This window comes from Abramis brama (assembly GCF_963993115.1).
Source record: "Abramis brama genome assembly, chromosome: 22".
Lineage (NCBI taxonomy): Eukaryota > Metazoa > Chordata > Actinopteri > Cypriniformes > Leuciscidae > Abramis > Abramis brama.
This window is the reverse complement of record NC_139984.1, coordinates 1,559,913-1,583,217: the sequence shown is the minus strand read 5'-3', so window position 1 is coordinate 1,583,217 and position 23,305 is coordinate 1,559,913.

The following is a 23,305-nucleotide window of genomic DNA, read 5'->3' as shown; positions in this document are numbered from 1 at the left end:
GACAGCAGTGGTCCAAAGTTGTTCAGAATGAGGAGTTCTATCGTGTGGTATGAATACCTTGTGCACGTGTGAAAAATCACGTGATACACAGTCGTTTTTTTTTTCTGTTTACAGGTGGCCAGTCGCCACATCCCTTTTCACGTGACCACAGGCTGAGCCCGTGCACAGGTGTACCGACTTGGCTGTAATTGTCTCTTTGACAATCGTCGGAGAGTTATAGCCATTTAAGTAAAGCCGGCCTCGCCCACTGCCAACGTTTTGGCGTCCCGTCGCCGAAGGGAATCGAAATTCCCGCTTTTTTTCCGGTCGCTGTTGGCAGTCAGACTCCAGAGAATCTTTCTGCACCGGTTTGGGTCAGATTGGGCAAACAACCCAGGACTACTGTGCAAAAGTAGGTTTTTCAGAAAATCCCAAATACCCGAAAATCTCGCCAGCGCGACCCCCCGATCCGAGGCGTGCGTCTCGTTCGGCCCGAGCCAAGGATTCCGGTGATGTGAGACACTTGGGTCTGCGACCGACGGTTTAGGAGTTACGAGCCATTTCGTGCTTTGGAACCATGATGATATGATGAATCATCCAAAATCCCTGGTTGCACTCCAAAGTGTGTCTCGCGTTGTGCACTCTGTTGTGGTCCATTTTCGGTGAGCTTGTCCCTCGGCGACCTTAGGCCCTCTCTCGCCGCGGCCCAGGTGGGCGTGGCCTTTGCCGGCTCCCCCGCCTCGGCGTCATTGTGTCATCGCTTCTCGGCCTTTTGGCTAAGATCAAGTGGTCTGGTCAGAAGTTTGGGACAGCGATCGCCTCTTGTGGGACCTTTTGGTCTCGTGTGTTGCTTGTCACACGTGACCTACATCCTTCAGGAGGTACATTGACAAGCGGCTTTTTAAGTGACGACTCGTTCTCCGAGGAATCTTCTTTTAAGGTAAGCAGGTTTTAATTAATTTATTTATTGTATATTTATTGTTTGGGTTTAGCCGCAGCAGGCTGGTGGTGCCTCCAACATGTCGGCTGCTCGTGCCGGCATGAGGAGGCACCACAGCGTGCGTTTTAAATTTAAAGTAAAAGAGGATGGCACTTTCCCGGCCATGTCCAGACTGGACTTTTCTAGGAAGTGCATCCAACAGATCCTTGGTTTTAAAGTTGTAGACATAAACTGCCTGTTGACTCTGCCCCTGAATCACGGTTTTGATGTAAGCTTTGCTTCGGCTTCCTTGCTAAGCACTTTTTGGACTCGGTTAGAAATGTGTAAAGCCAATTTCTCCATGTTCACTGTGGAAAAACTGACTGATAATTCACTGAAAGTCGTGATTGTCAGGATGTTTAATGAAACAGTAAGTGGAGAGGACATTGCTGTATGGTTGGCAAGATATTGCTCTATTCGTGGACAACCAGTCAAGGTTTTAGATGAAGACGGTATCTGGAGCTGTGCGTGGAGAGTGCCCATTAAACAATGGGCAGATCCCAACAGTTACCATGGCCTGAGTCAAATACCTTCAATGATTGTGTTGGGGGAGAATAGAGGTTACATCCATTACCAAGGGATGCCCAAGCTATGCCGCAAGTGTGGCAAACTTGGACATCTCGCCGAGGCATGCCAAGAAGTAGTGTGTAGGAAGTGCAGAGAAATTGGGCACATTTTTGAGGAGTGCCAAAATGGCAGAAAGTGCAACCTCTGTGGAGAATCATCCCATCTCTACAGAGACTGCCCTAAAAGCTTTGCCAACAAGTTAAAAAGTAACAAAATGGCCGCCCCACATGTCGAACAAACAATTGAGGAGGCGGGCCCTGCGGTTTTGGCGGGAAATTCAAATCCCCAGCCAGCCTCAGGGATTGGACAGGAAGGAGGAAGTGGGGCGGCCACAGGGGCGGAGTCAATCTTGGCAGTTGGTGAGGGGGAGGAAGCCAATCCTCCAATTGAAAAGGAAAAAGAAGAAAATATGAAGGATAAAGAGGAGGATACGGCTTCCTCCCTAGTAACCGTGTCTGAGGCTAGTGGGTCGACTAGTGGGAGTGAAACAGATGGTTCTCTCCCCAATGCTCAAGTGCAGAAAAGAGCTGCGAGATCTCCTCTGGTACATTCAGAGGAGAAAAAGCTGCGGGCAGCGCATCGGCTAGATAGTTCCCCCCTGGAAGATCTAGCCCGTATGTGGCCCGCAGAATCTCCCAATGAAGTGTCTTTTCTGCATTTCAAGCTAAGAACATCGTCGCCAAAGGGTTCGCAAGAGGCTCTCTCTGCGAGTCCTGAGGCGTCAAGCACTTCCCCCCCTGATCCCAGTCCTTCTGGGGAAAGGGGAAGGCAAGTGCAACAAGAAATAACATGATTTTAATTATATCTCTGTAGTCCCTTGGTTGCTTTTAAATGTCTCACACCTTTTTAACCATACTGCTCATGGCTCTCACTATCTCTACAATCAATGTGAGAAGTGTGAAGAGCAATATACGAGCACAGAGTGTGTTATCCCTTTTAAAATCTTTTAAGTCAGATGTGTTTTTATTGCAAGAATGTGGCCTGCCTTTTTTTAAAAAATTACAGGAAGTGGGAGGAGATTTGGACCCCAGGACTTTCCATCTGGAGTGGGTCCAATTTTAACAAAAATGACGGTGTTGCTATTTTAATCAAAAATCCCAATGTTTTGGTGAAGGGCAGCACTGTGGTGAGGGATGGGCGGGCAATCTTAGCTAATCTGACTTTTTTAGGTAAGGATTTTAACATTTTAAATGTGTATGGTTTTACGGACAAAAATTATAGGTATGAGCTTTTAGAAGACCTGCAGCCCCACATGCTAGGTAGGGCTCCCCTAGTGGTAGCAGGGGATTTTAATTGTGTTTTATCAAGAAAGGACAGAAAGAGGGTAGGAGAGGATTTTAAGGTCGACAAGACATCGGTTTTATTGCAGGATTTAGTTAGAGATTTTAAATTAGTAGACTGTTTTAAAGCAATGCATCAAAGAGAGGAGGGCTTCACCTGGTTCAGTGGTGACGGCGCCAGAGCCTCTCGAATTGACTATGTTTTTACAAGGGACTGCCCGCCGACCGATGCTACATTGACCCCCCTCTTCTTTTCTGATCACATGATGCTCTCCTGCACCCTTTCACTACCCACGGGTGTGACTGTAGGGGGAGGGCTGTGGAAGCTGAACTGCTCCCTTTTAGAGGATGAGGAAGTGGTAGAAAATTATAGGGAGCAGTTCAGCCAATGGCAGACCCTCCAGGACTTGTTTGACTCACGGGCACAGTGGTGGGAGATGGTGAAACAAAGGACAGGACGGTTTTTTAAACAAATTGGAAAAGAAAAAAAGAAAAAAGAAAAAAGACGCATGATGGGGCTGCAAAAAAGACTGCAGAGATATTTTAACCTTTTAAACAGTGGATTGGATTTTACAGAAGAAATTAAAGAAGTAAAGAAAGAAATGTCAGACTTGTCCGAAACTAAGAGTAAGGGTGTCATTCTAAGATGTAAGGAGAGAGAAATTGAAGAAGGGGAAAAGTGTACGAGATATTTTTTTAAAAAGACAATAACACGGGGAGGGTCTATTAATACTTTAAAAACTTTTACAGGGGAGGAGGTAAATACTACAGATCTGATTTTAGGGGAAATTGAAAGTTTTTACAATAATTTATACAGCAATAAAGAGGTACACAATGGCATCTTAGAGGAAGTTTTAGGTTTTTTAGACAAAAAGGTAAAGAGTCCAGATGTGCTTTTATCCCAAGATTTTACTCTTTAGAAATGCACAAAGCATTAAAAGGTTTTAAAAAGGGGAAGTCCCCAGGTATGGATGGACTCCCCTTTGAGTTTTATCTGACTTTCTGGGACATTTTAGCACATGACTTATTGACAGTTTTTAAAGAATTTGAGACTCTTGACAGACTTCCGGACAGCTTTAGAGTAGGGATAGTCACTTTACTACACAAAAAAGGAGACAAGACTGACTTGAGAAACTGGCGACCAATCACCCTTTTAAATTATGATTGCAAACTTTTTAGTAAGATTTTAGCTATACGTATGTCGACTGTTTTAGAGGACGTAATCCACCCGGATCAAGCATGCGCTGTGCCCGGCAGGAAGATCACGGACAGCCTGGTACTGATCAGAGACGCCATCTGTTATGCGAGAGACAGAAACATTCGGCTAGTAGTCCTAAATTTAGATTTCGAAAAAGCCTTTGACCGCGTCTCGCACCAGTACCTGCTTCAGGTACTGGGAAAAATGGGGTTTCCTGGGAGGTTTATAGCCTGGGTGGGATTGCTGTACAACAGTCTGTCTAGCAGAATTTTGGTTAATGGGCATTTATCCAAAGCTGTTAAACTCTACAGCGGCATCCGTCAGGGGTGTCCTTTATCTGCCCTCTTGTATGTGGCTTGTATTGAGCTACTGGCACAAATCTTGAGAAGGGACAAATGGATTAGAGGACTAGACATCCCCGGAACTGGTGGACTGACGGCGACCTGTGTTTTATATATGGATGACGTGACCCTTTTAGCGACTGACCTTGTATCAGTACGAAGAGCAATGGACTTGACTGACTGGTACGGTCGGGCCTCGGGCGCCAAGCTCAATAGGAGTAAGTCCGAGGCCCAGCTCTTCGGGCCGTGGGGTGACGTGGACACAGGGGGACTAGATTTGAATTTTAAAGACAATGACTTGAAAATTTTAGGTGTAAAATTTGACAGAGAGGGTGGAGGACGGGGAAACTGGACTGACATGTTAGGGAAAGTTAGGCAAAGACTGGGCTTTTGGGGACAAAGACAAATGACTTTTGAAGGCAAGATTTTAATTTTTAAAGCTGTGATTTTACCACTGATTTTACTTGTCTGTTCTGTTTTTAGTCCCCCAAGACGATTCCTGGCCAACCTGGAGAGGGCGGTATTTTATTTCATGTGGGGGTCCAAATGGGAACGACTAAAGAGGGAGGTCGTCAAAAAGAAAAAAGAGAATGGCGGGAAGGGCCTCCCTGACCCCCACCTGTTTTTAGGCAGCCGCTTTGCCGCCCTCCACATCCAATACGCCCTGACCCCATCCAGAGAACACAAGACAGCAGCCATGACCCGATTCTGGATGGGGTCTTACCTAAGAACTTTGAAAATTTTACCCATTGATCTTAAATGTCCAGTGTCTTTTATTTTGTCAAAAGAGTATAGTTTTATTAAGAAATTTTTAAAAAAGCACCTTTTAGAGACCAATGATGCCACTATTTTAACTAACCACAAGTCTCTTATCTCTCTTGTGCAGGATCGGGAATCGGTGAGTCCGGTTCCAGGCCTCACACTAGGTGAGGCCAAAGACGTTTGGAGGAACGCAGCCCACCCAGCTCTCCAGAACAGGCTTAAGGACTTGTCGTGGATGGTGGCTCATGAGATCCTCCCGGTCAGGGCGGTCATGCACTCCAGAGGCATGGCCAAAAACTCCATCTGCCCACGGTCCGGATGTGGTTCCCCGGAGACCGTCTACCACCTGCTCTGGGAGTGCGGCGCTGCGCGGGACCTGTGGGCCAAGACCGGCCCCCTGTTTTTCCCGTGCCTGCCAGCGGGTAGAGCCCAGGTGGACTACAAGCTCGCTATCCTAGGGGTGGGTCAGGGCTTGAAGGAGCTGACAACAAAGAAATTTGCCTCGCTCTGGCTCACCCTAAACATCATAAAGGATACCATCTGGGCCACCAGAAACCTGCTGGTGGGGAAACGCGTGACGGTCCCCCTCCACGCGTGCGAGCACAGAATAACATCAACGCTGCAGGGTGGGCCGCACGTCGTTATTCGGATGGGGGGGCCGGGGCCACACGGAGAAGGTCCCAGCCGCCACCGACCCTGGCCGCCCGTAGATGCACCCTCACCACACCGGCTACGGGAACAGCGGGCCAGCGGGCCGGAGGAGAGGGGATCTTCGCTGGGCACCGGAAGCGGGGAGTCCGGAGCCTGTTCTGGAGACCTGGAGTGAATGGAAAAACTTGATAGGGACTCATCCGCGATCCTGTACAAGAGATGATGTTTTAGTTGGCATGTTTTTATTGTTTTATATCCTTTATTTCTATTTATTTCTGTTTATTTTCATCCATTTTACCTTTCTTTTAAACCAAGCATTTTTACATACATGGACTTTTACAAGACACACCACACAAAACTGATTTTTAAACGTTAAATGTGTCAATTTTGTTTTAAAGACATGTATATTGTTTAAAAGAAAAAATGTGAAAATGAAATGAAAACGTGACAATAAACTTTTTTCGAAAGAAAAAATCTGTTCTTATCAGTTTAATATCTGATACGTGCCCTACCCGGGCACCATATATTAAATTGATTTTTGGAACTGGGAGATGGAACAGGGGCTTGCTCCGTCCACTCCACGCATCGACCCGGTATTGCAGTACTTCTGGGAACGGTGCACCCACCCTTAAAGTGTTCAATGAAAGACATGTTTTCTAGTCTTGTGTGACAGCAGATGTTCATGGAAGTAGTGTTATGTTGCTGTGCAGGGGTGTCGCAGGTGATCATATACAATGCTGGTAAAGGTAGAAAGCAAAAAAAAAAAAAAGGGGCGTGAAAGCAACAAAAAAAAAAAGGGCGTGAAAGCAACAAAAAAAAAAAAGAAAAAGAAAAGAAGCCCGTCACTGCACATTTTTGACGTCTCTCTTATCTCTTGGAGTCTTTTACTAACCGTTGGTGAGGAATGCGAGGAGGGACAGGGTGCCTCTGACTGGAGGCCTGGGAATTCATACTTACCTGGCAGGGGAGACACCATGATCAGGAAGGTGGTTCACCCAGGGCGAGGCTCGGCCATTGCACTCCGGTTGTGCTGACCCCTGCGAATTCCCCAAATGTGGGAATCTCGACTGCATAATTTATGGTAGTGGGGGACTGCGTTCGCGCTCTCCCCTGGACACGCACTGGTTAGAAGAGCAGATTGTTAAAGCTCCACTTGTTTTTATTTTATTTTATTGTTTTCTTCTTCTGATGGGACCAATCTGCGAAAGTAGGCTTGTTGGTTTTTGGGGGGGGGGGTTTTTTTTTTTTTTTTCATTCTTCAAATAATCTCCAGTATTTAACGAACGCTTTGATTGACAGCAGTGGTCCAAAGTTGTTCAGAATGAGGAGTTCTATCGTGTGGTATGAATACCTTGTGCACGTGTGAAAAATCACGTGATACACAGTCGTTTTTTTTTTCTGTTTACAGGTGGCCAGTCGCCACATCCCTTTTCACGTGACCACAGGCTGAGCCCGTGCACAGGTGTACCGACTTGGCTGTAATTGTCTCTTTGACAATCGTCGGAGAGTTATAGCCATTTAAGTAAAGCCGGCCTCGCCCACTGCCAACGTTTTGGCGTCCCGTCGCCGAAGGGAATCGAAATTCCCGCTTTTTTTCCGGTCGCTGTTGGCAGTCAGACTCCAGAGAATCTTTCTGCACCGGTTTGGGTCAGATTGGGCAAACAACCCAGGACTACTGTGCAAAAGTAGGTTTTTCAGAAAATCCCAAATACCCGAAAATCTCGCCAGCGCGACCCCCCGATCCGAGGCGTGCGTCTCGTTCGGCCCGAGCCAAGGATTCCGGTGATGTGAGACACTTGGGTCTGCGACCGACGGTTTAGGAGTTACGAGCCATTTCGTGCTTTGGAACCATGATGATATGATGAATCATCCAAAATCCCTGGTTGCACTCCAAAGTGTGTCTCGCGTTGTGCACTCTGTTGTGGTCCATTTTCGGTGAGCTTGTCCCTCGGCGACCTTAGGCCCTCTCTCGCCGCGGCCCAGGTGGGCGTGGCCTTTGCCGGCTCCCCCGCCTCGGCGTCATTGTGTCATCGCTTCTCGGCCTTTTGGCTAAGATCAAGTGTAGTATCTGTTCTTATCAGTTTAATATCTGATACGTGCCCTACCCGGGCACCATATATTAAATTGATTTTTGTAACTGGGAGATGGAACAGGGGCTTGCTCCGTCCACTCCACGCATCGACCCGGTATTGCAGTACTTCTGGGAACGGTGCACCCACCCTTAAAGTGTTCAATGAAAGACATGTTTTCTAGTCTTGTGTGACAGCAGATGTTCATGGAAGTAGTGTTATGTTGCTGTGCAGGGGTGTCGCAGGTGATCATATACAATGCTGGTAAAGGTAGAAAGCAAAAAAAAAAAAAAAGGGGCGTGAAAGCAAAAAAAAAAAAAAGGGCGTGAAAGCAACAAAAAAAAAAAGAAAAAGAAAAGAAGCCCGTCACTGCACATTTTTGACGTCTCTCTTATCTCTTGGAGTCTTTTACTAACCGTTGGTGAGGAATGCGAGGAGGGACAGGGTGCCTCTGACTGGAGGCCTGGGAATTCATACTTACCTGGCAGGGGAGACACCATGATCAGGAAGGTGGTTCACCCAGGGCGAGGCTCGGCCATTGCACTCCGGTTGTGCTGACCCCTGCGAATTCCCCAAATGTGGGAATCTCGACTGCATAATTTATGGTAGTGGGGGACTGCGTTCGCGCTCTCCCCTGGACACGCACTGGTTAGAAGAGCAGATTGTTAAAGCTCCACTTGTTTTTATTTTATTTTATTGTTTTCTTCTTCTGATGGGACCAATCTGCGAAAGTAGGCTTGTTGGTTTTTGGGGGGGGGGGTTTTTTTTTTTTTTTTCATTCTTCAAATAATCTCCAGTATTTAACGAACGCTTTGATTGACAGCAGTGGTCCAAAGTTGTTCAGAATGAGGAGTTCTATCGTGTGGTATGAATACCTTGTGCACGTGTGAAAAATCACGTGATACACAGTCGTTTTTTTTTTCTGTTTACAGGTGGCCAGTCGCCACATCCCTTTTCACGTGACCACAGGCTGAGCCCGTGCACAGGTGTACCGACTTGGCTGTAATTGTCTCTTTGACAATCGTCGGAGAGTTATAGCCATTTAAGTAAAGCCGGCCTCGCCCACTGCCAACGTTTTGGCGTCCCGTCGCCGAAGGGAATCGAAATTCCCGCTTTTTTTCCGGTCGCTGTTGGCAGTCAGACTCCAGAGAATCTTTCTGCACCGGTTTGGGTCAGATTGGGCAAACAACCCAGGACTACTGTGCAAAAGTAGGTTTTTCAGAAAATCCCAAATACCCGAAAATCTCGCCAGCGCGACCCCCCGATCCGAGGCGTGCGTCTCGTTCGGCCCGAGCCAAGGATTCCGGTGATGTGAGACACTTGGGTCTGCGACCGACGGTTTAGGAGTTACGAGCCATTTCGTGCTTTGGAACCATGATGATATGATGAATCATCCAAAATCCCTGGTTGCACTCCAAAGTGTGTCTCGCGTTGTGCACTCTGTTGTGGTCCATTTTCGGTGAGCTTGTCCCTCGGCGACCTTAGGCCCTCTCTCGCCGCGGCCCAGGTGGGCGTGGCCTTTGCCGGCTCCCCCGCCTCGGCGTCATTGTGTCATCGCTTCTCGGCCTTTTGGCTAAGATCAAGTGGTCTGGTCAGAAGTTTGGGACAGCGATCGCCTCTTGTGGGACCTTTTGGTCTCGTGTGTTGCTTGTCACACGTGACCTACATCCTTCAGGAGGTACATTGACAAGCGGCTTTTTAAGTGACGACTCGTTCTCCGAGGAATCTTCTTTTAAGGTAAGCAGGTTTTAATTAATTTATTTATTGTATATTTATTGTTTGGGTTTAGCCGCAGCAGGCTGGTGGTGCCTCCAACATGTCGGCTGCTCGTGCCGGCATGAGGAGGCACCACAGCGTGCGTTTTAAATTTAAAGTAAAAGAGGATGGCACTTTCCCGGCCATGTCCAGACTGGACTTTTCTAGGAAGTGCATCCAACAGATCCTTGGTTTTAAAGTTGTAGACATAAACTGCCTGTTGACTCTGCCCCTGAATCACGGTTTTGATGTAAGCTTTGCTTCGGCTTCCTTGCTAAGCACTTTTTGGACTCGGTTAGAAATGTGTAAAGCCAATTTCTCCATGTTCACTGTGGAAAAACTGACTGATAATTCACTGAAAGTCGTGATTGTCAGGATGTTTAATGAAACAGTAAGTGGAGAGGACATTGCTGTATGGTTGGCAAGATATTGCTCTATTCGTGGACAACCAGTCAAGGTTTTAGATGAAGACGGTATCTGGAGCTGTGCGTGGAGAGTGCCCATTAAACAATGGGCAGATCCCAACAGTTACCATGGCCTGAGTCAAATACCTTCAATGATTGTGTTGGGGGAGAATAGAGGTTACATCCATTACCAAGGGATGCCCAAGCTATGCCGCAAGTGTGGCAAACTTGGACATCTCGCCGAGGCATGCCAAGAAGTAGTGTGTAGGAAGTGCAGAGAAATTGGGCACATTTTTGAGGAGTGCCAAAATGGCAGAAAGTGCAACCTCTGTGGAGAATCATCCCATCTCTACAGAGACTGCCCTAAAAGCTTTGCCAACAAGTTAAAAAGTAACAAAATGGCCGCCCCACATGTCGAACAAACAATTGAGGAGGCGGGCCCTGCGGTTTTGGCGGGAAATTCAAATCCCCAGCCAGCCTCAGGGATTGGACAGGAAGGAGGAAGTGGGGCGGCCACAGGGGCGGAGTCAATCTTGGCAGTTGGTGAGGGGGAGGAAGCCAATCCTCCAATTGAAAAGGAAAAAGAAGAAAATATGAAGGATAAAGAGGAGGATACGGCTTCCTCCCTAGTAACCGTGTCTGAGGCTAGTGGGTCGACTAGTGGGAGTGAAACAGATGGTTCTCTCCCCAATGCTCAAGTGCAGAAAAGAGCTGCGAGATCTCCTCTGGTACATTCAGAGGAGAAAAAGCTGCGGGCAGCGCATCGGCTAGATAGTTCCCCCCTGGAAGATCTAGCCCGTATGTGGCCCGCAGAATCTCCCAATGAAGTGTCTTTTCTGCATTTCAAGCTAAGAACATCGTCGCCAAAGGGTTCGCAAGAGGCTCTCTCTGCGAGTCCTGAGGCGTCAAGCACTTCCCCCCCTGATCCCAGTCCTTCTGGGGAAAGGGGAAGGCAAGTGCAACAAGAAATAACATGATTTTAATTATATCTCTGTAGTCCCTTGGTTGCTTTTAAATGTCTCACACCTTTTTAACCATACTGCTCATGGCTCTCACTATCTCTACAATCAATGTGAGAAGTGTGAAGAGCAATATACGAGCACAGAGTGTGTTATCCCTTTTAAAATCTTTTAAGTCAGATGTGTTTTTATTGCAAGAATGTGGCCTGCCTTTTTTTAAAAAATTACAGGAAGTGGGAGGAGATTTGGACCCCAGGACTTTCCATCTGGAGTGGGTCCAATTTTAACAAAAATGACGGTGTTGCTATTTTAATCAAAAATCCCAATGTTTTGGTGAAGGGCAGCACTGTGGTGAGGGATGGGCGGGCAATCTTAGCTAATCTGACTTTTTTAGGTAAGGATTTTAACATTTTAAATGTGTATGGTTTTACGGACAAAAATTATAGGTATGAGCTTTTAGAAGACCTGCAGCCCCACATGCTAGGTAGGGCTCCCCTAGTGGTAGCAGGGGATTTTAATTGTGTTTTATCAAGAAAGGACAGAAAGAGGGTAGGAGAGGATTTTAAGGTCGACAAGACATCGGTTTTATTGCAGGATTTAGTTAGAGATTTTAAATTAGTAGACTGTTTTAAAGCAATGCATCAAAGAGAGGAGGGCTTCACCTGGTTCAGTGGTGACGGCGCCAGAGCCTCTCGAATTGACTATGTTTTTACAAGGGACTGCCCGCCGACCGATGCTACATTGACCCCCCTCTTCTTTTCTGATCACATGATGCTCTCCTGCACCCTTTCACTACCCACGGGTGTGACTGTAGGGGGAGGGCTGTGGAAGCTGAACTGCTCCCTTTTAGAGGATGAGGAAGTGGTAGAAAATTATAGGGAGCAGTTCAGCCAATGGCAGACCCTCCAGGACTTGTTTGACTCACGGGCACAGTGGTGGGAGATGGTGAAACAAAGGACAGGACGGTTTTTTAAACAAATTGGAAAAGAAAAAAAGAAAAAAGAAAAAAGACGCATGATGGGGCTGCAAAAAAGACTGCAGAGATATTTTAACCTTTTAAACAGTGGATTGGATTTTACAGAAGAAATTAAAGAAGTAAAGAAAGAAATGTCAGACTTGTCCGAAACTAAGAGTAAGGGTGTCATTCTAAGATGTAAGGAGAGAGAAATTGAAGAAGGGGAAAAGTGTACGAGATATTTTTTTAAAAAGACAATAACACGGGGAGGGTCTATTAATACTTTAAAAACTTTTACAGGGGAGGAGGTAAATACTACAGATCTGATTTTAGGGGAAATTGAAAGTTTTTACAATAATTTATACAGCAATAAAGAGGTACACAATGGCATCTTAGAGGAAGTTTTAGGTTTTTTAGACAAAAAGGTAAAGAGTCCAGATGTGCTTTTATCCCAAGATTTTACTCTTTAGAAATGCACAAAGCATTAAAAGGTTTTAAAAAGGGGAAGTCCCCAGGTATGGATGGACTCCCCTTTGAGTTTTATCTGACTTTCTGGGACATTTTAGCACATGACTTATTGACAGTTTTTAAAGAATTTGAGACTCTTGACAGACTTCCGGACAGCTTTAGAGTAGGGATAGTCACTTTACTACACAAAAAAGGAGACAAGACTGACTTGAGAAACTGGCGACCAATCACCCTTTTAAATTATGATTGCAAACTTTTTAGTAAGATTTTAGCTATACGTATGTCGACTGTTTTAGAGGACGTAATCCACCCGGATCAAGCATGCGCTGTGCCCGGCAGGAAGATCACGGACAGCCTGGTACTGATCAGAGACGCCATCTGTTATGCGAGAGACAGAAACATTCGGCTAGTAGTCCTAAATTTAGATTTCGAAAAAGCCTTTGACCGCGTCTCGCACCAGTACCTGCTTCAGGTACTGGGAAAAATGGGGTTTCCTGGGAGGTTTATAGCCTGGGTGGGATTGCTGTACAACGATCTGTCTAGCAGAATTTTGGTTAATGGGCATTTATCCAAAGCTGTTAAACTCTACAGCGGCATCCGTCAGGGGTGTCCTTTATCTGCCCTCTTGTATGTGGCTTGTATTGAGCTACTGGCACAAATCTTGAGAAGGGACAAATGGATTAGAGGACTAGACATCCCCGGAACTGGTGGACTGACGGCGACCTGTGTTTTATATATGGATGACGTGACCCTTTTAGCGACTGACCTTGTATCAGTACGAAGAGCAATGGACTTGACTGACTGGTACGGTCGGGCCTCGGGCGCCAAGCTCAATAGGAGTAAGTCCGAGGCCCAGCTCTTCGGGCCGTGGGGTGACGTGGACACAGGGGGACTAGATTTGAATTTTAAAGACAATGACTTGAAAATTTTAGGTGTAAAATTTGACAGAGAGGGTGGAGGACGGGGAAACTGGACTGACATGTTAGGGAAAGTTAGGCAAAGACTGGGCTTTTGGGGACAAAGACAAATGACTTTTGAAGGCAAGATTTTAATTTTTAAAGCTGTGATTTTACCACTGATTTTACTTGTCTGTTCTGTTTTTAGTCCCCCAAGACGATTCCTGGCCAACCTGGAGAGGGCGGTATTTTATTTCATGTGGGGGTCCAAATGGGAACGACTAAAGAGGGAGGTCGTCAAAAAGAAAAAAGAGAATGGCGGGAAGGGCCTCCCTGACCCCCACCTGTTTTTAGGCAGCCGCTTTGCCGCCCTCCACATCCAATACGCCCTGACCCCATCCAGAGAACACAAGACAGCAGCCATGACCCGATTCTGGATGGGGTCTTACCTAAGAACTTTGAAAATTTTACCCATTGATCTTAAATGTCCAGTGTCTTTTATTTTGTCAAAAGAGTATAGTTTTATTAAGAAATTTTTAAAAAAGCACCTTTTAGAGACCAATGATGCCACTATTTTAACTAACCACAAGTCTCTTATCTCTCTTGTGCAGGATCGGGAATCGGTGAGTCCGGTTCCAGGCCTCACACTAGGTGAGGCCAAAGACGTTTGGAGGAACGCAGCCCACCCAGCTCTCCAGAACAGGCTTAAGGACTTGTCGTGGATGGTGGCTCATGAGATCCTCCCGGTCAGGGCGGTCATGCACTCCAGAGGCATGGCCAAAAACTCCATCTGCCCACGGTCCGGATGTGGTTCCCCGGAGACCGTCTACCACCTGCTCTGGGAGTGCGGCGCTGCGCGGGACCTGTGGGCCAAGACCGGCCCCCTGTTTTTCCCGTGCCTGCCAGCGGGTAGAGCCCAGGTGGACTACAAGCTCGCTATCCTAGGGGTGGGTCAGGGCTTGAAGGAGCTGACAACAAAGAAATTTGCCTCGCTCTGGCTCACCCTAAACATCATAAAGGATACCATCTGGGCCACCAGAAACCTGCTGGTGGGGAAACGCGTGACGGTCCCCCTCCACGCGTGCGAGCACAGAATAACATCAACGCTGCAGGGTGGGCCGCACGTCGTTATTCGGATGGGGGGGCCGGGGCCACACGGAGAAGGTCCCAGCCGCCACCGACCCTGGCCGCCCGTAGATGCACCCTCACCACACCGGCTACGGGAACAGCGGGCCAGCGGGCCGGAGGAGAGGGGATCTTCGCTGGGCACCGGAAGCGGGGAGTCCGGAGCCTGTTCTGGAGACCTGGAGTGAATGGAAAAACTTGATAGGGACTCATCCGCGATCCTGTACAAGAGATGATGTTTTAGTTGGCATGTTTTTATTGTTTTATATCCTTTATTTCTATTTATTTCTGTTTATTTTCATCCATTTTACCTTTCTTTTAAACCAAGCATTTTTACATACATGGACTTTTACAAGACACACCACACAAAACTGATTTTTAAACGTTAAATGTGTCAATTTTGTTTTAAAGACATGTATATTGTTTAAAAGAAAAAATGTGAAAATGAAATGAAAACGTGACAATAAACTTTTTTCGAAAGAAAAAATCTGTTCTTATCAGTTTAATATCTGATACGTGCCCTACCCGGGCACCATATATTAAATTGATTTTTGGAACTGGGAGATGGAACAGGGGCTTGCTCCGTCCACTCCACGCATCGACCCGGTATTGCAGTACTTCTGGGAACGGTGCACCCACCCTTAAAGTGTTCAATGAAAGACATGTTTTCTAGTCTTGTGTGACAGCAGATGTTCATGGAAGTAGTGTTATGTTGCTGTGCAGGGGTGTCGCAGGTGATCATATACAATGCTGGTAAAGGTAGAAAGCAAAAAAAAAAAAAAAGGGGCGTGAAAGCAACAAAAAAAAAAAGGGCGTGAAAGCAACAAAAAAAAAAAAGAAAAAGAAAAGAAGCCCGTCACTGCACATTTTTGACGTCTCTCTTATCTCTTGGAGTCTTTTACTAACCGTTGGTGAGGAATGCGAGGAGGGACAGGGTGCCTCTGACTGGAGGCCTGGGAATTCATACTTACCTGGCAGGGGAGACACCATGATCAGGAAGGTGGTTCACCCAGGGCGAGGCTCGGCCATTGCACTCCGGTTGTGCTGACCCCTGCGAATTCCCCAAATGTGGGAATCTCGACTGCATAATTTATGTTAGTGGGGGACTGCGTTCGCGCTCTCCCCTGGACACGCACTGGTTAGAAGAGCAGATTGTTAAAGCTCCACTTGTTTTTATTTTATTTTATTGTTTTCTTCTTCTGATGGGACCAATCTGCGAAAGTAGGCTTGTTGGTTTTTGGGGGGGGGGGGTTTTTTTTTTTTTTTCATTCTTCAAATAATCTCCAGTATTTAACGAACGCTTTGATTGACAGCAGTGGTCCAAAGTTGTTCAGAATGAGGAGTTCTATCGTGTGGTATGAATACCTTGTGCACGTGTGAAAAATCACGTGATACACAGTCGTTTTTTTTTTCTGTTTACAGGTGGCCAGTCGCCACATCCCTTTTCACGTGACCACAGGCTGAGCCCGTGCACAGGTGTACCGACTTGGCTGTAATTGTCTCTTTGACAATCGTCGGAGAGTTATAGCCATTTAAGTAAAGCCGGCCTCGCCCACTGCCAACGTTTTGGCGTCCCGTCGCCGAAGGGAATCGAAATTCCCGCTTTTTTTCCGGTCGCTGTTGGCAGTCAGACTCCAGAGAATCTTTCTGCACCGGTTTGGGTCAGATTGGGCAAACAACCCAGGACTACTGTGCAAAAGTAGGTTTTTCAGAAAATCCCAAATACCCGAAAATCTCGCCAGCGCGACCCCCCGATCCGAGGCGTGCGTCTCGTTCGGCCCGAGCCAAGGATTCCGGTGATGTGAGACACTTGGGTCTGCGACCGACGGTTTAGGAGTTACGAGCCATTTCGTGCTTTGGAACCATGATGATATGATGAATCATCCAAAATCCCTGGTTGCACTCCAAAGTGTGTCTCGCGTTGTGCACTCTGTTGTGGTCCATTTTCGGTGAGCTTGTCCCTCGGCGACCTTAGGCCCTCTCTCGCCGCGGCCCAGGTGGGCGTGGCCTTTGCCGGCTCCCCCGCCTCGGCGTCATTGTGTCATCGCTTCTCGGCCTTTTGGCTAAGATCAAGTGTAGTATCTGTTCTTATCAGTTTAATATCTGATACGTGCCCTACCCGGGCACCATATATTAAATTGATTTTTGGAACTGGGAGATGGAACAGGGGCTTGCTCCGTCCACTCCACGCATCGACCCGGTATTGCAGTACTTCTGGGAACGGTGCACCCACCCTTAAAGTGTTCAATGAAAGACATGTTTTCTAGTCTTGTGTGACAGCAGATGTTCATGGAAGTAGTGTTATGTTGCTGTGCAGGGGTGTCGCAGGTGATCATATACAATGCTGGTAAAGGTAGAAAGCAAAAAAAAAAAAAAAGGGGCGTGAAAGCAAAAAAAAAAAAAAGGGCGTGAAAGCAACAAAAAAAAAAAAGAAAAAGAAAAGAAGCCCGTCACTGCACATTTTTGACGTCTCTCTTATCTCTTGGAGTCTTTTACTAACCGTTGGTGAGGAATGCGAGGAGGGACAGGGTGCCTCTGACTGGAGGCCTGGGAATTCATACTTACCTGGCAGGGGAGACACCATGATCAGGAAGGTGGTTCACCCAGGGCGAGGCTCGGCCATTGCACTCCGGTTGTGCTGACCCCTGCGAATTCCCCAAATGTGGGAATCTCGACTGCATAATTTATGGTAGTGGGGGACTGCGTTCGCGCTCTCCCCTGGACACGCACTGGTTAGAAGAGCAGATTGTTAAAGCTCCACTTGTTTTTATTTTATTTTATTGTTTTCTTCTTCTGATGGGACCAATCTGCGAAAGTAGGCTTGTTGGTTTTTGGGGGGGGGGGGGTTTTTTTTTTTTTTCATTCTTCAAATAATCTCCAGTATTTAACGAACGCTTTGATTGACAGCAGTGGTCCAAAGTTGTTCAGAATGAGGAGTTCTATCGTGTGGTATGAATACCTTGTGCACGTGTGAAAAATCACGTGATACACAGTCGTTTTTTTTTTCTGTTTACAGGTGGCCAGTCGCCACATCCCTTTTCACGTGACCACAGGCTGAGCCCGTGCACAGGTGTACCGACTTGGCTGTAATTGTCTCTTTGACAATCGTCGGAGAGTTATAGCCATTTAAGTAAAGCCGGCCTCGCCCACTGCCAACGTTTTGGCGTCCCGTCGCCGAAGGGAATCGAAATTCCCGCTTTTTTTCCGGTCGCTGTTGGCAGTCAGACTCCAGAGAATCTTTCTGCACCGGTTTGGGTCAGATTGGGCAAACAACCCAGGACTACTGTGCAAAAGTAGGTTTTTCAGAAAATCCCAAATACCCGAAAATCTCGCCAGCGCGACCCCCCGATCCGAGGCGTGCGTCTCGTTCGGCCCGAGCCAAGGATTCCGGTGATGTGAGACACTTGGGTCTGCGACCGACGGTTTAGGAGTTACGAGCCATTTCGTGCTTTGGAACCATGATGATATGATGAATCATCCAAAATCCCTGGTTGCACTCCAAAGTGTGTCTCGCGTTGTGCACTCTGTTGTGGTCCATTTTCGGTGAGCTTGTCCCTCGGCGACCTTAGGCCCTCTCTCGCCGCGGCCCAGGTGGGCGTGGCCTTTGCCGGCTCCCCCGCCTCGGCGTCATTGTGTCATCGCTTCTCGGCCTTTTGGCTAAGATCAAGTGGTCTGGTCAGAAGTTACGTGACAGCGATCGCCTCTTGTGGGACCTTTTGGTCTCGTGTGTTGCTTGTCACACGGGACCCTCATCCTTCAGGAGGTACATCGACAAGCGGCTTTTAAGTGACGACTCGTTTCTGCGAGGAATCTTCTTTTAAGGTAAGCAGGTTTTAATTTATTTATTGTATATTTATTGTTGGGTTTTAGCCGCAGCAGGCTGGTGGTGCCTTCAACATGTCGGCTGCTCGTGCCGGCGTGAGGAGGCACCACAGCGTGCGTTTTAAATTTAAAGCAAAAGAGGATGGCACTCTCCTGGCCATGTCCAGACTGGATTTTTCTAGGAAGTGCATCCAACAGACTCTTGGTTTTAAAGTTGTGGACATAAACTGCCTGTTGACTCTGCCCCTGAATCATGGCTTTGATGTAAGCTTTGCTTCGGCTTCCTTGCTAAGTACTTTTTGGACTCGGTTTGAAATGTGTAAAGCCAATTTCTCCATGTTCACTGTGGAAAAACTGACTGATAATTCACTTAAAGTTGTGATTGTCAGAATGTTTAATGAAACAGTAAGTGGAGATGACATTGCTGTATGGTTGGCAAGATATTGCTCTATTCGTGGACAACCAGTCAAGGTTTTAGATGAAGACGGTATCTGGAGCTGTGCGTGGAGAGTGCCCATTAAACAATGGGCAGATCCCAACAGCTACCATGGCCTGAGTCAAATACCTTCAATGATTGTGTTGGGAGAGAATAGAGGCTACATCCATTACCAAGGGATGCCCAAGCTATGCCGCAAGTGTGGCAAACTTGGACATCTCGCCGAGGCATGCCAAGAAGTAGTGTGTAGGAAGTGCAGAGAAATTGGGCACATTTTTGAAGAGTGCCAAAATGGCAGAAAGTGCAACCTCTGTGGAGAATCATCCCATCTCTACAGAGACTGCCCTAAAAGTTTTGCCAACAAATTAAAAAGCAACAAAATGGCCGCCCCACCCAAAGAACAAACAATTGAAGAGGCGGGCCCTGAGGTTTTGGCGGGAAATTCAAACCCCCAGCCAGCCTCAGGGAATGGACAGGAAGGAGGAAGTGGGGCGGCCACAGGGGCGGAGTCAATTCTGGCAGTTGGTGAGGGGGAGGAAGCCAATCCTCAAAATGATATTGAAAAAGAAGATAGTATGGAGGATGAAGAGGAGGAAATGGCTTCCTCCCTAGTAACCGTGTCTGAGGTTAGTGAGTCCACTAGTGGGAGCGAAACAGATTGTTCGCTCCCCAATGCTCAGGTGCAGAAAAGAACTGCGAGATCTCCTCTGGTTCAAACAGAGGAGAAAAAGCTGCGGGTAGCGCATCGGCTAGATAGTTCCCCCACGGAAGATCTAGACCGTATGTGGCCCGCAGAATCTCCAAATGAAGTCTCTTTTCTGCATTTTAAGCTGAGAACATCGTCGCCAAAGGAGTCGCAAGAGGTTTTCTCTGCGAGCCCTGACGCGTCAAGCACTTGCCCCCCTGATCCCAGGTTTCCTGGGGAAAAGGAAAGGCAAGTGCAACAAGATGTAACATGATTTTAATTATATCTCTGTAGTCACTTGGTTGCTTTTAAATGTCTCATACCCTTTTAACCATACTGCTCATGGCTCTCACTATCTCCACAATCAATGTGAGAAGTGTGAAGAGCAACATACGAGCACAGAGCGTGTTATCCCTTTTAAAATCCTTTAAGTCAGATGTGTTTTTATTACAAGAATGTGGTCTGCCTTTTTTAACAAATTACAGGAAGTGGGAGGAGATTTGGACCCCAGGACTTTCCATCTGGAGCGGGTCCAATTTTAACAAAAATGACGGTGTTGCTATTTTAATAAAAAATCCCCATGTTTTGGTGAAGGGCAGCACTGTGGTGAGGGATGGGCGGGCAATTTTAGCTAATCTGACTTTTTTAGGTAAGGATTTTAACATTTTAAATGTGTATGGTTTTACAGGTAAAAACAACAGGTATGAGCTTTTAGAAGACCTGCAGCCCCACATGTTAGGTAGGGCTCCCCTAGTGGTAGCAGGGGATTTTAATTGTGTTTTATCAAGAAAGGACAGAAAGAGGGTAGGAGAGGATTTTAAGGTCGACAAGACATCGGTTTTATTACAAAATATAGTCAAAGATTTTAAGTTAGTTGACTGCTTTAAAACAATGCATCAAAGAGAGGAGGGCTTCACCTGGTACAGTGGTGACGGCGCCAGAGCCTCTCGAATTGACTATGTTTTTACAAGGGACTGCCCGCCGACCGATGCTACATTGACCCCCCTCTTCTTTTCTGATCACATGATGCTCTCCTGCACCCTTTCACTACCCACGGGTGTGACTGTAGGGGGAGGGCTGTGGAAGCTGAACTGCTCCCTGTTAGAGGATGAGGAAGTGGTTGAGGTGTATAGGGAGCAGTTCAGCCAATGGCAGACCCTCCAGGACTTTTACGACTCACGTGCACAGTGGTGGGAGATGGTAAAGGAACGGACGAGACAGTATTTTAGAAAGATAGGGAAAAATAAAAAGAATAGTTTAAATCGACGCATGATGGGGCTGCAAAAACGACTGCAGAGGTATTTTAATCTTTTAAATGATGGGATTGATTTCAGTGAAGAAATTAAAGAAATAAAGCAAGAAATGTCAGTTTTATCCGAAAGTCAAAGCAAAGGTGTCATTTTAAGGAGCAGGGAGAGGGATATAGAGGAAGGTGAAAGGTGTACCAGATATTTTTTTAAAAAGATTATTTCACGGGGTGGGGCTATCACCGGTCTGAAAAGCGGAGGAAGGGAGGTTAACACTACAAAAGAAATTTTAAAGGAAACTGAAGTATTTTATGAAAACCTATATAACACAAAAGAAGTTCATAATGACACGCTAAGGGAAGTTTTAGAGTTTTTAGAAAAGAAAGTTGATAGTGAATGTACAATTTTATCTCAAGATTTTACCATTTTAGAAATTCATAAAGCTCTTAAAAGTTTTAAACGAGGAAAGTCCCCTGGTACAGATGGACTTCCTCTGGAGTTTTATTTAACCTTTTGGGATATTTTAGCTTTCGACTTACTGACTGTTTTTAAAGAATTTGAGACTCTTGAAAGACTTCCTGACAGCTTTAGAATAGGGATAGTTTCACTTTTACATAAGAAAGGAGACAAGACTGACTTAAAAAACTGGCGACCCATCACTCTTTTAAACGTGGACTGTAAACTTTTTAGCAAGATTTTAGCCACACGTATGTCGACAGTTTTAGCGGACGTAATCCACCCGGATCAAGCATGCGCTGTGCCCGGAAGGAAGATCACGGACAGCCTGGTGCTGATCAGAGATGCCATCTGTTACGCGAGAGACAGAAACATTCGGCTTGTAGTCCTAAATTTAGACTTTGAAAAAGCATTCGACCGCATCTCGCACCAGTTCCTTTTTAAGGTACTGGATAAAATGGGGTTTCCAGGGAGGTTCATAGCCTGGGTGGGACTGCTGTACAACAGTCTGATCAGCAGATTTGTAGTTAATGGGCATTTATCCAACGCTGTAAATATCCACAGCGGCGTCCGTCAGGGGTGTCCCTTATCTGCCCTTCTGTATGTGGCTTGTATGGAGCCACTGGCACAAATCTTGAGAAGGGATAAATGGATTAAAGGACTAGACATCCCAGGAACTGGTGGACTGACGGCGACCTGTGTTTTATATATGGATGACGTGACCCTTTTAGCGACTGACCTTTTATCAGTACGAAGAGCAATGGACTTGACTGACTGGTACGGTCGGGCCTCGGGCGCTAAGCTCAATAGGAGTAAGTCCGAGGCCCAGCTCTTCGGGCCGTGGGGGAACGTTGACACAGGTGGACTAGATTTGGATTTTAAAGAAAATAATTTGAAAATTTTAGGAGTCAAATTTGACAGAGAGGGTGGAGGACAAGGAAACTGGACTGACTTGGTAGGGAAAGTTAGGCAAAGACTCGGGTTTTGGGGACTAAGACAACTGACTTACGAAGGCAAGATTTTAATTTTCAAAGCTGTGATTTTACCACTGATTTTACTTGTCTGTTCTGTTTTTAGTCCCCCACGAAGTTTCCTCATCAACCTGGAGAAGGCAGTGTTTTATTTCCTGTGGGGGTCCAAGTGGGAGCGACTCAAAAGAGACGTTGTAAAGAAGAAAACAGAGAACGGCGGGAAAGGCCTCCCAGACCCCCACCTGTTTTTAGGCAGCCGCTTCACCGCCCTCCATATTAAATATGCAATGACCCCATCCAGAGAAAACAAGACTGCAGCCATGACACGATTCTGGATGGGGTCGTACCTAAGATATTTGAAAATTTTACCGGTTGATCTTAAATGTCCAGTGTCTTTTAACTTGCCCAAAGAGTATTGTTTTATCAAGAAATTTTTAAAGAAATACCTTTTAGAGAATCAAGATGTCACAGTTTTAACTAACCACAAGTGTCTAATCTCTCTTGTGCAGGATCGCGAACCGGTGAGTCCGATTCCAGGCCTCACACTAGGTGAGGCCAAAGACGTTTGGAGGAACGCAGCCCACCCAGCTCTCCAGAACAGGCTTAAGGACTTGTCGTGGATGGTGGCTCACGAGATCCTCCCGGTCAGGGCGGTCATGCACTCCAGAGGCATGGCCAAAAACTCCATCTGCCCACGGTCCGGATGTGGTTCCCCGGAGACCGTTTACCATCTGCTCTGGGAGTGCGGCGCTGCGCGGGACCTGTGGGCCAAGACCGGCCCCCTGGTTTTCCCGTGCCTGCCAGCGGGTAGAGCCCAGGTGGATTACAAGCTCGCCATCCTGGGGGTGAGTCAGGGCTTGAAGGAGCTAACAGCACAACAATTTACCTCGCTCTGGCTCACCCTCAACCACATCAAGGATGCCATCTGGGCCACCCGAAACCTGCTGGTGGGGAAACGCGTGACGGTCCCCCTCCACGCGTGCGAGCAGAAAACAACATCAACGCTGCAGGGTGGGCCGCACGTCGTTATTCGGATGGGGGGGCCAGGCCGCACAGAAAAGGTCCCGGCCGCCACCGACCCTGGCCGCCCGTAGATGCACCCTCACCACACCGGCTACGGGAACAGCGGGCCAGCGGGCCGGAGGAGAGGGGATCTCCGCTGGGCACCGGAAGCGGGGAGTCCGGAGCCTGTTTTGGAGACCTGGAGTGAATGGACAAACTTGATAGGGACTCACCCGCGATCCTGTACAAGAAATGATGTTTTAGTTGGCATGTTTTTATTGTTTTATATTTTTATTTC